The sequence below is a fragment of the Odocoileus virginianus genome, chromosome 26, assembly GCF_023699985.2.
Source record: "Odocoileus virginianus isolate 20LAN1187 ecotype Illinois chromosome 26, Ovbor_1.2, whole genome shotgun sequence".
NCBI classification, from domain to species: Eukaryota; Metazoa; Chordata; class Mammalia; order Artiodactyla; family Cervidae; genus Odocoileus; species Odocoileus virginianus.
Window position 1 is genome coordinate 42,832,577 of NC_069699.1, and position 14,922 is coordinate 42,847,498.

Consider the following 14,922-nt stretch of genomic DNA (forward strand, 5'->3'; position numbering starts at 1 on the left):
GATGCTCACCAGAGCAGCCTTGGTTCTGGAAGCCTGCTTGATGTTAGGTTCTGAACAAAAACCAGTCAGTTGTGTCCACATAACAACCCTGTGAAGTTCCATCATTCCACTCTGCAGAGAGTAAGACTGAGGTCCAGTATTGCACCTAAATTCACATACCTCAAAGCTGCCTGGCCCAGGTTCTACCCAGGTAAGTTTCAGCTGCTCTAATTCTCTCCTTTCTACTACACACTCACTGCTGTTTATTTTGTGTGTGTGTGTGTGGTGGGAGAGGGGGTAACCTGAATGCCAGGCACTGGCTATGAACTCGACTGAGACCTGGCCAGTGTGTCTCCAGTAGGCCTGCTCTTAGTCTCTGCACTCAACTGAATCTACAAGTGATTATCAAGTGGCATGTGGAGGGTCAGAGAACTAGGCAAACGACACAGCCAGGAACCAAGTTTCCTGCTTCTCTATTCTTGCTGCCCTTGACTGGCAGCAGGATGCCAAACTCATGGCATAGCCTCTATGAGCACTCAGCAGATAAACCCAGAAATTTGACTGAATTTAGGAAGCTTATGGGTCCCACTGTGGGTAGGTAAGTAGTCAGAGCAAATCAGTCTGCCTTCTCCGAGAAACTGTACCCTTGGAAACCTGACTTGTGAGTGAGTGGTGGCCACCAAGAAGACTTACGTTTGGTAAGTGTCACCCAAGGTGGACCCAACACATCTTATAGGACACAAAGCAGGATGGCAGGCTGATCACGCAAACTGTGGAAAGTGTGTTGTTTAACCAGACCCAGGTTCACAACACACTGGCTGGACTCTGCCTCGACACGTTAGTTCTGTTCATCTGATGTCATTTCTGTCAACTGCATTTAGTTGTGCTCAGTCACACAAGTTTACACAGGACTTTTTTTTTTTAATAACATAGCAATTTTTCTTTTAATCCTTGTGTAGCTGCATGTCATGTGCAGAATGATGTTTCAGGCAATGGCTGCTTTTATTGTTGGACACTTAAGAGCAAAATGCAATAACATGTCATGGAATTCCCCTCAATTTGCTATTATAACAAGGTCAATTGTGATTTTGTTTCTTCCTGATAGAAACTGAGCTCCTACATGAAATAGAAAAAAATATTTCTTTATGTTAAAGGTTTCTAAATGATGTCACAGATAAAGGATTCTTTGTTTTTTCCTCCTGGTCCTCTCTCTCACATTCAAACCCCCTTTCCTTCTACTCCACAACCTAAACAACTCAACTTCATCATTCTAGTCAACCAGCCTCTGCATTTAACCCTCAGTCCAACCCTCCTCCAAAGTGGGGACAGGGGGTCCTGCCTTCTAGGGAACTATCTCCTGTGATGTGACCTCCACTAAGAGCTGCTCTGCCCTTTACAGTAGTCATGAGCTACGTGTAGCTGTTAATATTAAATTTAATTAAAATTACCTAAAATTAAAAACTCAGTTCCTTGATCACACAAGCCACATTTCAAGTTCTTGACAGCCCCATGTGGCTAGTGGTTATTGGACTGGACTGTGAAGATTAAATACTATCTCCATCATTGCCTAAAGTTGTGTTGGATAATACTAACCTGGAGACACAAGAGCTAGACTAGTCCTTCCTCTTACCAATCCATCGCCTGATGGTGAGTCAGAGGAAACTCTAAGGCCAGTGGGTATGTATGATTTCTCCTATCCAGAATTCTTTTCCCTTCTGCTGATTTTCCCTCTTCCCCAACACCCCATAATTTATATGAGTTGAACAGTGCTAACATCTCTCTCCTTCCCCAGTCAAGGGTTGGCCACCCTGATCAGCCCTGTTCAATGTGTGATTTCTATCCCATCAGCCATAGTTGGGCTTCTACTGAAACATGATAAAGAAGATTCTCTCTCCACTGAGATTACTGAGAAGTCAGTGCTGCCAGCAGCCATGAAGCCACTACAGGAAGAGCTCATCTGAACAAAGGTAACAGCCAAGGAGAACAGAGCCCACAGCGCAAGGGGGCAAGACAGAGTCACGGCAGCGTGACCCCCTAAATCCAGCCATGCTTACTTTTCTCGGGTAAGTGAGCCAGCAAATTTGATTCTTTGCCTGACTAGATGTATTGGGGCCACTCAATTCAAAGGACCTTGATGACCATGCCCATCACATAACCCTGACTGAGGCAATATATCCCCAAAGACCTCCCTGCGTTACAGTGACCTTTCTCACCTCACCTATGCCCCCTCTTTCCTCTTCTTAATCACTGTCATTTCACTGCCTGATTTACACATTGTCTGAGTGCCCATGCGGACAGAGCCAGGCACTTCATACACAGCACACCCCTAGTGCACACGGATGGGACAGCCATGGCCTTCCCTCCCCATGGCCTGGGCTAATTTCTTGAAGATGATCTCTAGTTGTGTGCATTCCAAGGGTAGTGTCCGAAAGGGAACGGAGGGGCCTGGCTGAATGTCCTGCAGCCTCCTGAACAGATATTTTTAAATCTATTCTCAGGTATGGCTGCTTACTGTAAGATCAAAAATGTTTATATTTAATGCAATCATATTATATGAATACTTGTATGTTAGCAACCAGTAGATGGATCCTATGGACTCTGCAAGAATAAAACTGAATTAGGATCCAGGAGACTGAGCCCTAGTTTTGGTTAGACTGCTTACCAGCTATGATATCCCAAGACAAGTAGCTTTGGTTCTCAGGCCTCAGTTTTGCTACCTATGAAATGGGGTGAGAAAACTTCTGTTTATTTGGTAAAAAATGAGAGCATCCGTGCCTTAGAGCAGTAAGCAGGAGCCAGGTGGCTTGAAGTCCAATTTCCACTCTGCCACTCACCCTTCCTCTATAAGCCTTAGTAAGATACTTCCTTCATCGATGCCTTCTTTTCTGACTTAATTCAAAAGGCATCAAGCTGACTTCTCACTATTATTACAGGAAAAAAGAAGACATCTGAAAGAACCATGATGACAGAAACATGTGAGCATCTTTTAATTTCATATTTGCTAAAAGAAATACTTGAAAAAAAAATCCTACAAAACTTTATGCCTCAAACATCTATGCCAACTTCCTGGTTGCAACTTTACAATGTAACCCACCTTGAAAAATGACTCATTTCACCTTAAAGGGCTAGGTTTTATTAAGTGTAGAGACATGCGGTTGATTTTACTGACACCGAGGACTGAGTGTCTTCTAGAGCAAGCTACTGAAGGACAGTATTTGGCTCAAAATTAGCTGAGCCAGGAAACCGGTCCTCAACAGCTGTGCCAGGAGGTGGCCAGTTTCCATTATTTTTCTAAATTAAAATAAACAATTTATTGGGAATGGTGACAGTTCCATTTTATTATTAAACTTCAATAAAGAAGGAGGAGGGTGGCTTTTTATCTTTGCTTCAGGCGCTCATGCAGCATATGCTGCTGTCCGGGAGAAGGCCTCCCTTCCAAAGCAATTAGCGCAGCTTAACGCCTGGGGAGATGAACCAGCACGAGTGCCGCGGCTGCCCACGCCCGGATGCCAGCAGGCGCAGCGAGGCCGCTTATCTCTGCGAAACAGTCACAACATCCAGGCCAGCGGAAGGTCCTGTCGACACAACCCTCTCTCTCCACCAGCATTTGATTTAGTTGAATCAGTCCTGATAACTCTGGGATAATAGTGATCATGTTTTTTCCTGTGTAATTATAATGAATGTCTGAGTCCTCCCAATTAAGAGCAAGGGATTAATATAAAAAGTGGACATCAGGAGACAAAACAATCCCACATCCACGGAGTTGATGAGAGTCAGTGGTTCTGACTGGGGTTACTTGGGGGAAAGGCTAACAGCTACCTATCAGTGATGCCCATCCAGGTCACTAGAGTTCAGCAGACCTGTATTTTGTGCCCATTACACCTGGACAAGGGATGCCACGCGAAGGCTTTCAGAAACTGCCTCACCCAATTCCTCCAAAGGCAGCCAATGCTGGCTGGATGGTAACTGTGTACTGGGCACTGGGTACTTTTCATCCATAACTGCACTCCATCTTCCTAAACACCCCTAAAAGGTACTATTAGGTTCCTATTTAACACACAGGCAAATGGAGTCTTCGAATGGTGAAATATTTGTCCAGGATGGCAGAGCAAAGTATGAGGAAGGCGGGCTTCAAAGTGCAGAGCCCCATATTTAAATTCATATTCAGTCAGCCCTTCCCAATGCACAGGGTGCAGCTCTTGACATCCCTGATGATGCAGCATACACAGCCCTAGGGATCTCACACAGGCCTGGTTTCAGGGGCATGAGACGGATGCTGCCACACAGGGCCCCATGTTCAAAGGGCCTGTGCTTGGTTTAACACTGTGCTGTCACTGCCTTGAAATTCTTAATAATCTTACTGTGGAATCTATTTTTTTTTAATGAGATCCAGTGGAACAAGATTATGCATGTGAGCAAAGAAGATATGGGAAGTGTGCAGGCCCCTGTTCCTTGCTGCCTGGGTCACACCTAGCATCTGGCAGTGCCCATGGAGTACAAAATTCTGATGGACAGCTACAGAGCAGGTGTTCCTCAAATGTGCCTGGCTATGTTAGGCTGTTTTGTACTGTGGTCATCAGATGACAGACTAAAATTAAGGAGCTAAAGGTAAGAGTGCCCTGTGGAAGCTCTCCAATCTTCAGCTCTATCAGTAACAAGACATGGTACCACTCACCTTCTCCTAAAATAGTGATACTGCTCACATCAACATAAAATCAGCCTGAATAAATAAGCAGTATTCCAGGGATCATGACTGCCTCATTCTGACGTCAAACTCCTCACGGAAATTTCCAAACATGCCTTCACACATCTCAATGGTCCCATTACTATTGAGCTCCAAACCCAAACCACAGAAGCCCATTTGCCAGAGACCCAGATGGCCTCCATACCTGATACTAGGCCACAAGATGATTTCATATAAATATGGCCTCTTCATCATGATATAATTCCTCCTGGCAACAAACCCTCCTTCACCCTCATCTCTGGGATAATTCTCTCATGCTCCAGTGAAGTCTGAGAAATTCCTTGGCTGAATTTTATACCATCTTTTGGGAATATATGTCATGGATCTATGGCATGAGTGCTGAAGCCAAGGCTGGTATACAGAAATCATCTAATAAACACTGCGACCGTCAGTATCACCTTGCCTTATCTTGGGAATGCTTTCTCTACTAGGCCTCAAATGATTCCCATGGACTACCTATTTTCTAGGAACCTTTTTCTATAATTTGTTAGGGGCACATTGTGATTTTTTCCTCTGGGGAAAGCTCCTCTGTGTTTTCTATCTCTTCACTACACGTGTTTCCCTTCTACATGCTGCAGAGAGAAGCACTTTGTACACTTCTTATGACACCACTATCTCAAAGTGAATCAGACTGTGATTAGATCTGGTGGGGAAGGCAGGCTGTGAGATGGTGTTTCTCAAATGTGAAAACACAATGACCCAAAAAAGCTGATATTAAAGAGGTAGGTCCAGATGTTTGCTATTTGGGGGGAAAAGTACAGACCTGATAGAACTCTGTCTGAGTCAGTCCCCGTTTGTCCTTAATGTTGTATATTACATACTGAAGTGTCTGAAGGTAGCAGATGTTTAATAGTAGTGCCAAATTAGAGACCAGATAGATCTCCTGGATGTGAACAATGAGTACTAATTCATACTAGGAAGTCAGCTGCACTATAACTGCATTTCAATGGCAGAAGCACTTACTCTCCCATGTTAAGATGATGCGGATGAGCCCAGAACTGATGATTCTCTGTGACGTGGAAATATCTGAAGTGGAACTGGTGCCTCCACGGAAGCTTTGCACAGAGGGACAAGGCAGGGTTCAGGAGGACTCCCTGCTGATCTTATCAGCTCACCATCCTCCTTGTGAGGCCCCTAAGGGAGCCAGCTTTGAGAACCTTCTAGCCACTGAGGAAAGTCACAGTCCAAACGCTACTTATACAGAAGTGCCTGCTTTGTGTCTCTCCTGACAAGATGCCATGTGTGTAAACAGGCAGATCTTACCCTTCACAATTTTCTGGTATTTCTGAAGGTCCAAGTCCGTCCTTCATAAACTTTATAAAAACCTTGATTTGACTCAAGTGAGCTTCTTGGAGGAAGGAGGCTTTCATCAGCCTTACTACATGAGAACAGATACAAGTCACAACTTCAGTTCATTCCAAACACAGTGCCAAGCTCTGGAAACTTTGGCTACAAAGAGATGTATATTGATAGCCAGCATCTCCATGAAAGAAAGGAGATGTCTCATTTCATCTGTCTCACTCATGTTATGGCTCCAACACCCTTACGGTACCTAGCCAACCCAAGGCAAACACTCAAATACTTGTTGACTCAATGGACAAACTAAAATATATAAAAGGCCTTACATTCATGCAACACTTAAATATGATTTGACCCAATTTCAATTCTATGAATTTATTATAGGGAATTAATCAAGCAAATATGCAAATATTTATACAGATGCTCATCACTGTACTGTTTATAAAAACAGGGGGGAAAAGGAAACCAAACTGTATTTTCAACAATAAGGAGGTTGAAATGTTTTGTAGTCATCTGAAATATTTTAAAAGAATATTTCAGGGACTAGAAGGGTTATCACAATTTGTAATAATTTTAAAGGACATTTAAAGAAGTAACAATCTACTTTTTTTTTTTTTTAAGCACAGTTACCTGATAAAGGGCCTTCAGGATAAATACAGCAGTATAGTTGGTTCTTTTTGTTAAGATTACATGCAACTTTTAAAATTTTCTTCCTTTTGCTTATCCATATTCTTTATTATTTGGTATAAAAAGAAATGTTAAAAATGAAAGCATCATTAGACAGACAAAGACTGCTATAAATGAATCCCCTCCCTCTTCCTAACATGTCCATATTTGTAGAATTTCAAATTTTGGGATCTTAGTCACAAAGCCACCTTTCAACTTGCAGAAATACCAGGTCGCTCCACATAACAGACAAGACACACTACCAAGCGGCCACTGGGTGCCTGACTCGGGGCCTGGAGCGCTGGGGACAACGGAAGGAGAGAGAACCCCTGCCTTGAAGGGAACCAGAAAGATCCACACAATGACACCTCAGAGGGGCAGGCCTTTGCAAGAAAAGAAGAGAGTGGAGAGATGAGGCACAGAAAGCCTGGAGGGCAGGAGGAATTCTTGGAAAATAAAAGAACCGAAAACGGTTGGTTGGGTGAACTAAGCAGTCCTGGAGCCTCATTTACGATAAGGCCAGCGACGGCACCTATTCCTCTTGGTGGAGCCAACAACCCACACTCTCCGCCAGGGGGGATGGCAGGGCCCGTGCTGTCTCCTAGCCCAGCTCCCTAATTGATTCTGCCTGTGATACAAATGCAACCGACTCGCCAATTAAGGCAGAGCTGATTGAAGCTTGGCTGCATCTGTGGTTATTTCTTCTTTCCACACGTTTGTTGAGAGTGACACCGAGCAGAGAAGGACCACACACAAAAACCTTCAACTTCAGATAATGGAAATGTCTAAACAACAGCCGACACTGCACTGCTTCAACTCCAGTTTGCAATCTCAGATTCTGGGGCTGGTGTTTTTTAAAAGGTCCCAATGGAAGCTCCTTCTGAGGTGGTAGTAAAGAAGAGATACCTTCTGTAGAAACAAATTTAACACTGGTTCAAAAAAAAAAAGAAAAGAAACACTAAAACTCAGCTACCTACCTCAAAAATCTCTACAATAATTCAGAACTCTTTTCTCCTTATTATTGTATGAATGATCTTTTGACATCCTCTTATAAAGAGATAAAAAAGAGGAAATATTCATTTTCAGAACTAAATAATTTGAGACCAATTCCAGGGACTGGCTTTGCACAAGAATACATGTTTGGAAGGGCCCAGATTTAATGATCTGATGACACCATCCTGTAATTCTTACATTTTGGACAAGTGGCCCCTCATTTTCATCTTATACTAGGCCCTGCAGGTGATTTAGCCAATGCCGATGGCGGCTGTGGCTTGGGGCAGACACATGGACAGGAACTTGGCACTGTATTGGAAGACTGTCTCCGCTCACAGACTTTTGTCTCTACATAAATGTCTACTAATGTTCATCAATGCCTGGTTTTATTTCCCAGTGTCCTAAAAGGATAAAACAAGAATACAGCATTTTATCCTTAACTTAGGACTGTACATGGAGTCCTTCACAACTATTAGTTTGATATGCTAGGTATTAAAATCATCTAGTGTCAAATATCAGGAAAAATGAAGAGATTCAGAAGGCATCTCATAACCATGAAAATATTTAATATTTTCACTAAAAATAACTCAAATATTTAAGTCAGGCTCCCAAGGTTTAGAATGGAAACAGTAATGAGAGATCAGAAGATCCATACTTAATAAGAAGCTTCCACATTCAAACGAATCCAAGGAGAACAGCTAACTTCTGTGGGGTAACTCAAGCAAAAGTGTTGGGGTTGTACTAGACCCCAGTGATGTCTAAATAATATGTTCATGAACAGACTGCAACAGAAGTACCAGCAACTTGTTAAAAACATCCTGTGACTCCAGGCTGACAAATTCTAATCCAGTAGATCTCAAGTGGGCTCAGGAATCTACACATTGTTTAATATTGTTCTTGGGATTCTTACGCCTAGCTGCCAAGTTTTAATCATTCACCACCCCGAGGACGAGAATGGGAATTTCGAAATTATTTAAGTCGAAATGCTTTTAGCCAAACATGACCAGTCTCATCCAACATGATGTGTCCATGATAAAAATTTGAGTGATTGGTTTTGGTCAGCTACTCTGGATCACACAAATCCAAGTGCAAGACCTCAGGCACACGATCTGGGCATCATCAAAAAATAATAGATAGATAAACATTTGATTATCAAGGAAAATGAGTCCCAAGTGAAGAAACCTCTGGGCAAGGAGGTCCAGAGCAGCATCCAGGGAGCAGAATGACAGGGAGGGCCCCAGACTTTATGTCAGAGCTGCTCTCAGTGAACTGCCCCTTCTAAGACCTGCAGCTTCCACACATGGCTCATTAGATGTACACACAGTGAAGCCAGGGTATGGAAGGCTCATGCAGCTGGCAAGGAAGGAAAGCCAAAACCAAGTACCACAGGAGGCTCCATTTATGAGTTAGCTCCCTTGGTGCCTCACAGCACATCCCTTCATGTTGGGTATTCAGTAGTCTGTAGTCCCTAAAATCAAACCAGTCCTTGAGACAAAGCCAGGCATGCAGCTTTCTGACTTCCCTAGTGGAATTATCATGAGATAGCAGTTTCAACCAAGGCACACTGATTTGTGCTAGATACTCCCCTCCAAGACCCAGCGAGCTGCTAAATGAGGTCAATCCAGCTCAATCCAGTAAGAGTTTACAGCAAATGCTCTAGAAATCTGCTAGACTTAAAGCAAATCTTTTTAAGTATTACAGATGGAAGAACATCTTCTCTCTGTAAAGATAAGAGGCAGCTACAGAAGCAAAAACACCTTCCGCTTTGTGCACTGAATGCCTTTAATGGAGAGGAGTGCTCTCGAATTAGCAACAGGGCACACACAATGTGTGAAGCCAGCTCAGGGGGCTTAGGCTGGAGGGAGTAAGGCTGCAGAAGCTTCCTACTGTTAGTTGTTGCGTCCTCTAACCAAGTGTGCCATTGTACCTCCGACCCCCTCCACCCACCCCCGCGGAAGGGACAGGCTGCATCAGACAATGCTTGACGATGCAGAACTGAAGTCAGATAACAGCTCCTTCCTGAGAAATGCCTTCAGCGCCAATCCAATTCCAAAGTGTTTCAGGCAACTAACTGGCTGCAAACTCGAGGGCTGCACACAGCCTGTGCCAGCTGGCTTTCACCACCAGGGCCTTGGCAGGCAGAGTGGAGGCTCTGGGCCTGGCATCTGGATGGTCCTCCCCAGGCTCAGTGGCGGCAGCTGAGGCAGAGACCCTGGCAGCTCCCTACTGTCCAGGGGCTCTGCCCGAGTGGCCAGAATACTAGTTAATGATTGGATGGCCTGACATCCATACACAGACTAAAGGAACAGCACAAAGTGAAGTCACACAGCTTTAAGACTTTCAGGGGTTTCTCATAAGTCACTTTAACCAAATCTGGCGAAAGTAAGAGGTTTAATCCCTCAGAAATAATCTAAATTAGAGAGCAGACTGAAGGGCCATGTTTTCACACTGCTGGGGTAATCTGCATATGAAAGTCCATTGTTCTGACTGCCAGATTGTTTTTGTTTTTTTCTTATTAATTAGTTACTTTATTTGCATCTAGGTTCCTGTACAGTTAATTTATACAATTAACAGTGATTGAATGAATCAGCCGTATAACCTATTGGGAGCAGACAGGCTAATGGGGGTACACCTAATGTTGCAGCCTAACTAACAGGCACTGTCCATAATAAATAAGTGAAATGCTGAACTATCAGACTATTTTTGGCCTGCAAAAATAGCAATTTAATAAGGTTGCTCATAATAGCTTTTTATTCTGATCAAGTTGCTCTGAATTCATTTTGTCCAAAATAAAATATGATATGGCAGGGTGAGACTTCCTGTCCCAGAATCAGTGCTGATCCGGTGAAAGGAGAGAGAAGATGAGGCTTTGGAAATTAAGGAGTAACAACTGATGTGTTGATGTGTGAGGGAGGCATGACTGGGTTCCCATCACCCTGATATTCACAATGTTGTAGTAGGTTACAGCAGAATAGCTAAGGTGGCTGAACTTGCCACTCAAAAAGGCAGGATTTTACAATGTGCTATAGGACCTCATGCCATTTGTACTTTCTTTTCTATTTTCACATCAGCGACACTTGCCATAAAAATAACTTAGGTTGCTCTGTTTACGATGATGGCCCAGCCCATACGTGTGCCTCCAAGTGCTGACCTGTTTCTATGCCACTTTACAAGGTACAGTTCCCATGATTCTTGACTAAATACTTGTGAAATCATGGACAGCACATTCTAGCTTAACCGTTTGAGTGTTCCCATTAAAAATGTCAAAAGGTGGATAAGCGTGGTGGTATGTATGAACATGAGAATTTCATGCAGAAGGGCTGGTCACTCTGGGAGAGATGCTCTGGGAAGTGGCTTGTTCTGAGAACCGCAGTTTATTCTTTATATACTCTATCTTTCTATACGTTAAAATTTGGGGCAGGAAAACTTAACAAATCTTTAATAATCATTATTACTTAAGCAAATAATCAATTACTCAAATTTGTTAAGATGCCGGCCCTGCAAAACACCCTAACGCCGTTCTCCCATTAAACCTTCCCAGCATCCTATGTGATAGTACAAGAAGGAAGGGGACAGAGGATGCTCACCTGTGTGACAGAGGTGAGGTCACACACACTGCCTGACAGCTGCTCACTGTGGTCAGACTCATAGCCACATTCATTTGGTTCTTAACAATTAGGCATTTTTACCTCTAACACTACTTCTCTCTCCAAAACAGAGACTATTGATCTGAACTTCAATTCATCCCAACAACTCAACACTTTCATGCTAAACAGTAACTCTGGTGGATATAAGTATACTGCTCTAACTTTTATCAAAATCCTAGACACTCCAAGCTGTTGCTTATATACTCACAGCTGTTTTCATCTAAACCAGCCTTGGCCTTTTTTCCTTACAAAATCAGGCTATCATCTTCCATTTTTCAGCTGCCAGTTTGCCTACCTCTAGCTTTTTCTTTTACTCTCAAGACCTAAGACTTCATTTTAAACTATAGCAGGATGAGAAAATGAATACTCCTTTCTCCATTCATTCACCTGTTTAGTCAGTAATATCTGAGCACTTGGCCAAGGGCTCCTTATAAGAGACTCAGCAGTGATGAAACACAGAGCATGTGTCCACAGAGTGGTCTTTCAGGTAGTGAATGACAAATGAACAAGTAAATAAAAATAAAGGAACATCTGTCACAAGGGCTCACATGAGTCAGAGTAAGGTCACATGGAGGAGGGGTCAGAGAAGGTGACCTCTGGACTAAGATCTAACCAAAAATGAATGCTTCTACTTCTTCCAGGAGGAGTTGGTGCTGAGACCCTATTGAGGTGGTAATGGGCCTGGTGTAGAGTGTGATGACAAAGAAATCTACCCCATGCCCTGAGTGGATGAAGAAAGAGCACATGGTGGTCAGCAGGCATTGCACTCACTATAAAGGAGGTTAGGTTTCATTTTAGGTGGAATAGGAAGTCTTGGAAGGGCTTTGATCAGGAGACTGACTTGATCTGATAAATCAAGTGCTTCCTCCATTCAGTGCCCTTTATGGATGGCCTGGCCCTATGCTGGATGCAATAGAAACAGTGGCAAATACAACATCAGCAAGAAGACTCTGGCCACTGGGAAGGGAAGAGAGAAGCCAGATCACCACATGGCCTCATGGGGAAGCCACAAAGGGCACTGTTATTTTATCTGAGGTCAGAGGGTGAAAAAGTTAACTGGGCACAAGAGATGCGGGAGAATAGGAAGGGGAAAAAAACCTGTATGTTCCAGACATGGAAAACAGAACATATGTAAGGTTTTCGAGGGTTCACACTGACTTCTAGGCTATAGAGGTTTTAATATGACTAGAACTGGAAGGAAAAAGGGAAGGAAGGAGGGAGGGAGAGAAAGAGATGATGGAGAACAGGAGTGGTGGGAAATGTCATCATAGCAAGAGAAGAAAATGGATAGATAAATGAGAGGCATAGGATGGAAGACAATAAGGAGGAAACCAATAGTTCAATATTTCAAGATAAGTTCTAGAGATCTGCTACTCATCATGCTTGTAGTTCACCTAACCATAGACTAGACCACTGTCAGTCTTTTGTGGTAAAATACATAAACCCACCTTATTCTTGTTCAGAGCTGCACTGTGTTAAGTTATACTAGATCTAAAATGTTTGCTTCCATTTAAATTATTCTGAAATTTTCTCTGGATTTTTAATGTAACGTGACATTTTTAAAGCAATGCAATTCTTACTACCTTTTATTAACTCTGAATTGAATAAAACTGGCTTAGTGTGTGTTTACTCTGCAATTTTCTCTCCCTTGGTGTTTGGGCAGCAGAGTTGCTTTGCACTTACAGTTAGTTCATAACATACACCTCACTCCCATAACATTGGTAAATTTGTACAATGGACACCTACTTGCCCACTGGATGCCCAAAAAGCCACGAGAAGTGGGAAGTTTCAGAATCCAGGATACCTCTTTAGACAAAGTTCAGGCTGGCAGAAACAACACTAGGGAAAATTCAACAACTCTGATGTGTATTTTTGTTAATTCACAGAAGTTCAGTGTCTCCTGATCTCATGGGAAAAGATCAAAACTTCGGAGAAAGATGAGAGTGACATGGGTTTCTAAGATCAGCTGATTTAGAAATAAATAGAAATGCATCTTAAACAGAACCATGAAATTCAGTGGATTTCAGAACATCTTCATTATAAAACCAGAGAAAAACCATATCACTAATCTTCCTTCCCATCCCGGAGAGAGACCACAGGAGGTTCATTTTAAGGTCTGATGAATGGTTCAGAAGGTCTGAAGTAGATCAGGACAAGAATTTACTCATTTGAATGCTATATTTAAATTCCAGGCTCACGCAATTTGTCATGGTTTCTCTTTCCTTAAAGAAAAAATATTTCAGTTCTTTGGTACACAAAGCAGCAAAAGAAAATTCTCTCTAGACAGTAAACAATGCCTTTAAAAGACAAAAGCTTAATAGAATCTCAAGATCACTTGTTCAGGAATGATGTGTCATGGGCCATGTCAAGCAAAATCACAGGAAATCTGTGAAGCAGAACTATTCAGTCTGTCCAAGGCCAGTGATTTTTGCTCTAACATTTTCTTTTATTTCAAGACATCAAGATGCTCTCATTCCTCTTTTAAATTTCTAAAGTGAATTTTATCAAATACTGCTTTAATTAAAATTACCCAGTTTTTATTTTTTTAGGAGGTCATCTAAATATTTGGAAACCAGAGTTAGCTGTCATTGAACTAAAGGTACATGACATAATAACCCCAGATGTCACCTTGTAGAAGCCCTTTCATTAACTGCAAGTAGCATTTCAGTGGCCATCAGGGAAATAGTCATAAGATGAAAAGGTAAGAAAGAATCTGTTATTTCACTGTCATGAGAACTTCTCAGGAGGTAAATGGAGTTTCTGAGTGAAGAATGAAATATTCCAAAGGATTTGACACATTTTAGTCAGAATTATTGAACTAAGAGGATGGAAGGCTAGCATCAATGTGTATGCACAATGCCAGTTATACACAGTTTATACAGGCCATAATCCCCATCCCTATTTCAAAAAGAAAAAGAGAAAATGGCATCAAATTTGCCATTCAGGGGACTGGACTGAACTAGACAGAGTAGTAAGGAATGTCAACCCCGGAATCAGATAATTTCATTCACAATCAAGTTCAGAATGCTTTGATTATACTCAAATGTAATGCATTTCATGCTTTTGTTTTCAACGTTTGTGGATCTTCTATTGAAATGAAAGAAAACTTATTCAGTGAGAATCCTCTCCCAGGTAGCTTATCTATTCATACATTCATTTACCCATTCATTCATTCATTAATACTTCTACTGAGCATCAACCTCATAGGTACTGACCTAGTTGCCCAGCCTTTTCATTCTGGAAAACCAAGTAGATCTGTCCAGCACAGGCCTGCCTCCTTTCCACAGCTGTAGACACCCAGACTAGGCTGCTGGTTGGGCTGTTCCACACACTGGAGATGCAATTATGGATCCAGAATGGGCACCTGACCTTGCAGAATCAAAGTCCGCAGAAGACACACGGGGCAGGCACTGGGGACAGTGGGGATGACTCTTCCTTCCTTTCTTTTCAAGACTGTTTATTATTATAGGGCCTTTCTGTGCAAACTTTAGAACCTCCCTGTCTATGTCTACAAGAATCTCCTTGTCTATGTCTGCAGTTCCTTGCTGGAACTACACTAAACCACAAAACATTTGGGCTTCCCTTGTGGCTCAG

General features: G+C 42.5%; 1 protein-coding gene and 1 long non-coding RNA gene across 5 annotated transcripts in view; one reads left to right on the forward strand and one right to left on the reverse strand.

Annotated features, from left to right (window-relative positions):
* The window catches only part of CACNA2D3 (calcium voltage-gated channel auxiliary subunit alpha2delta 3), an 848,944-nt gene that overhangs the window by 380,196 nt on the left and 453,826 nt on the right, over positions 1-14,922 (reverse strand). The gene's annotated exons all lie outside the window — the stretch shown is intronic.
* LOC110140977 (uncharacterized) lies at positions 43-5,263 on the forward strand. 2 transcript variants are annotated; one of them, XR_002314944.2, is made up of 4 exons: positions 43-190; positions 1,828-2,042; positions 2,913-2,954; positions 4,373-5,263. It is a non-coding gene; the product is annotated as an uncharacterized lncRNA (long non-coding RNA). The 2 variants fall into 2 exon arrangements; XR_002314943.2 differs by lacking the exon at positions 4,373-5,263 and having other exon boundaries at positions 2,913-3,238.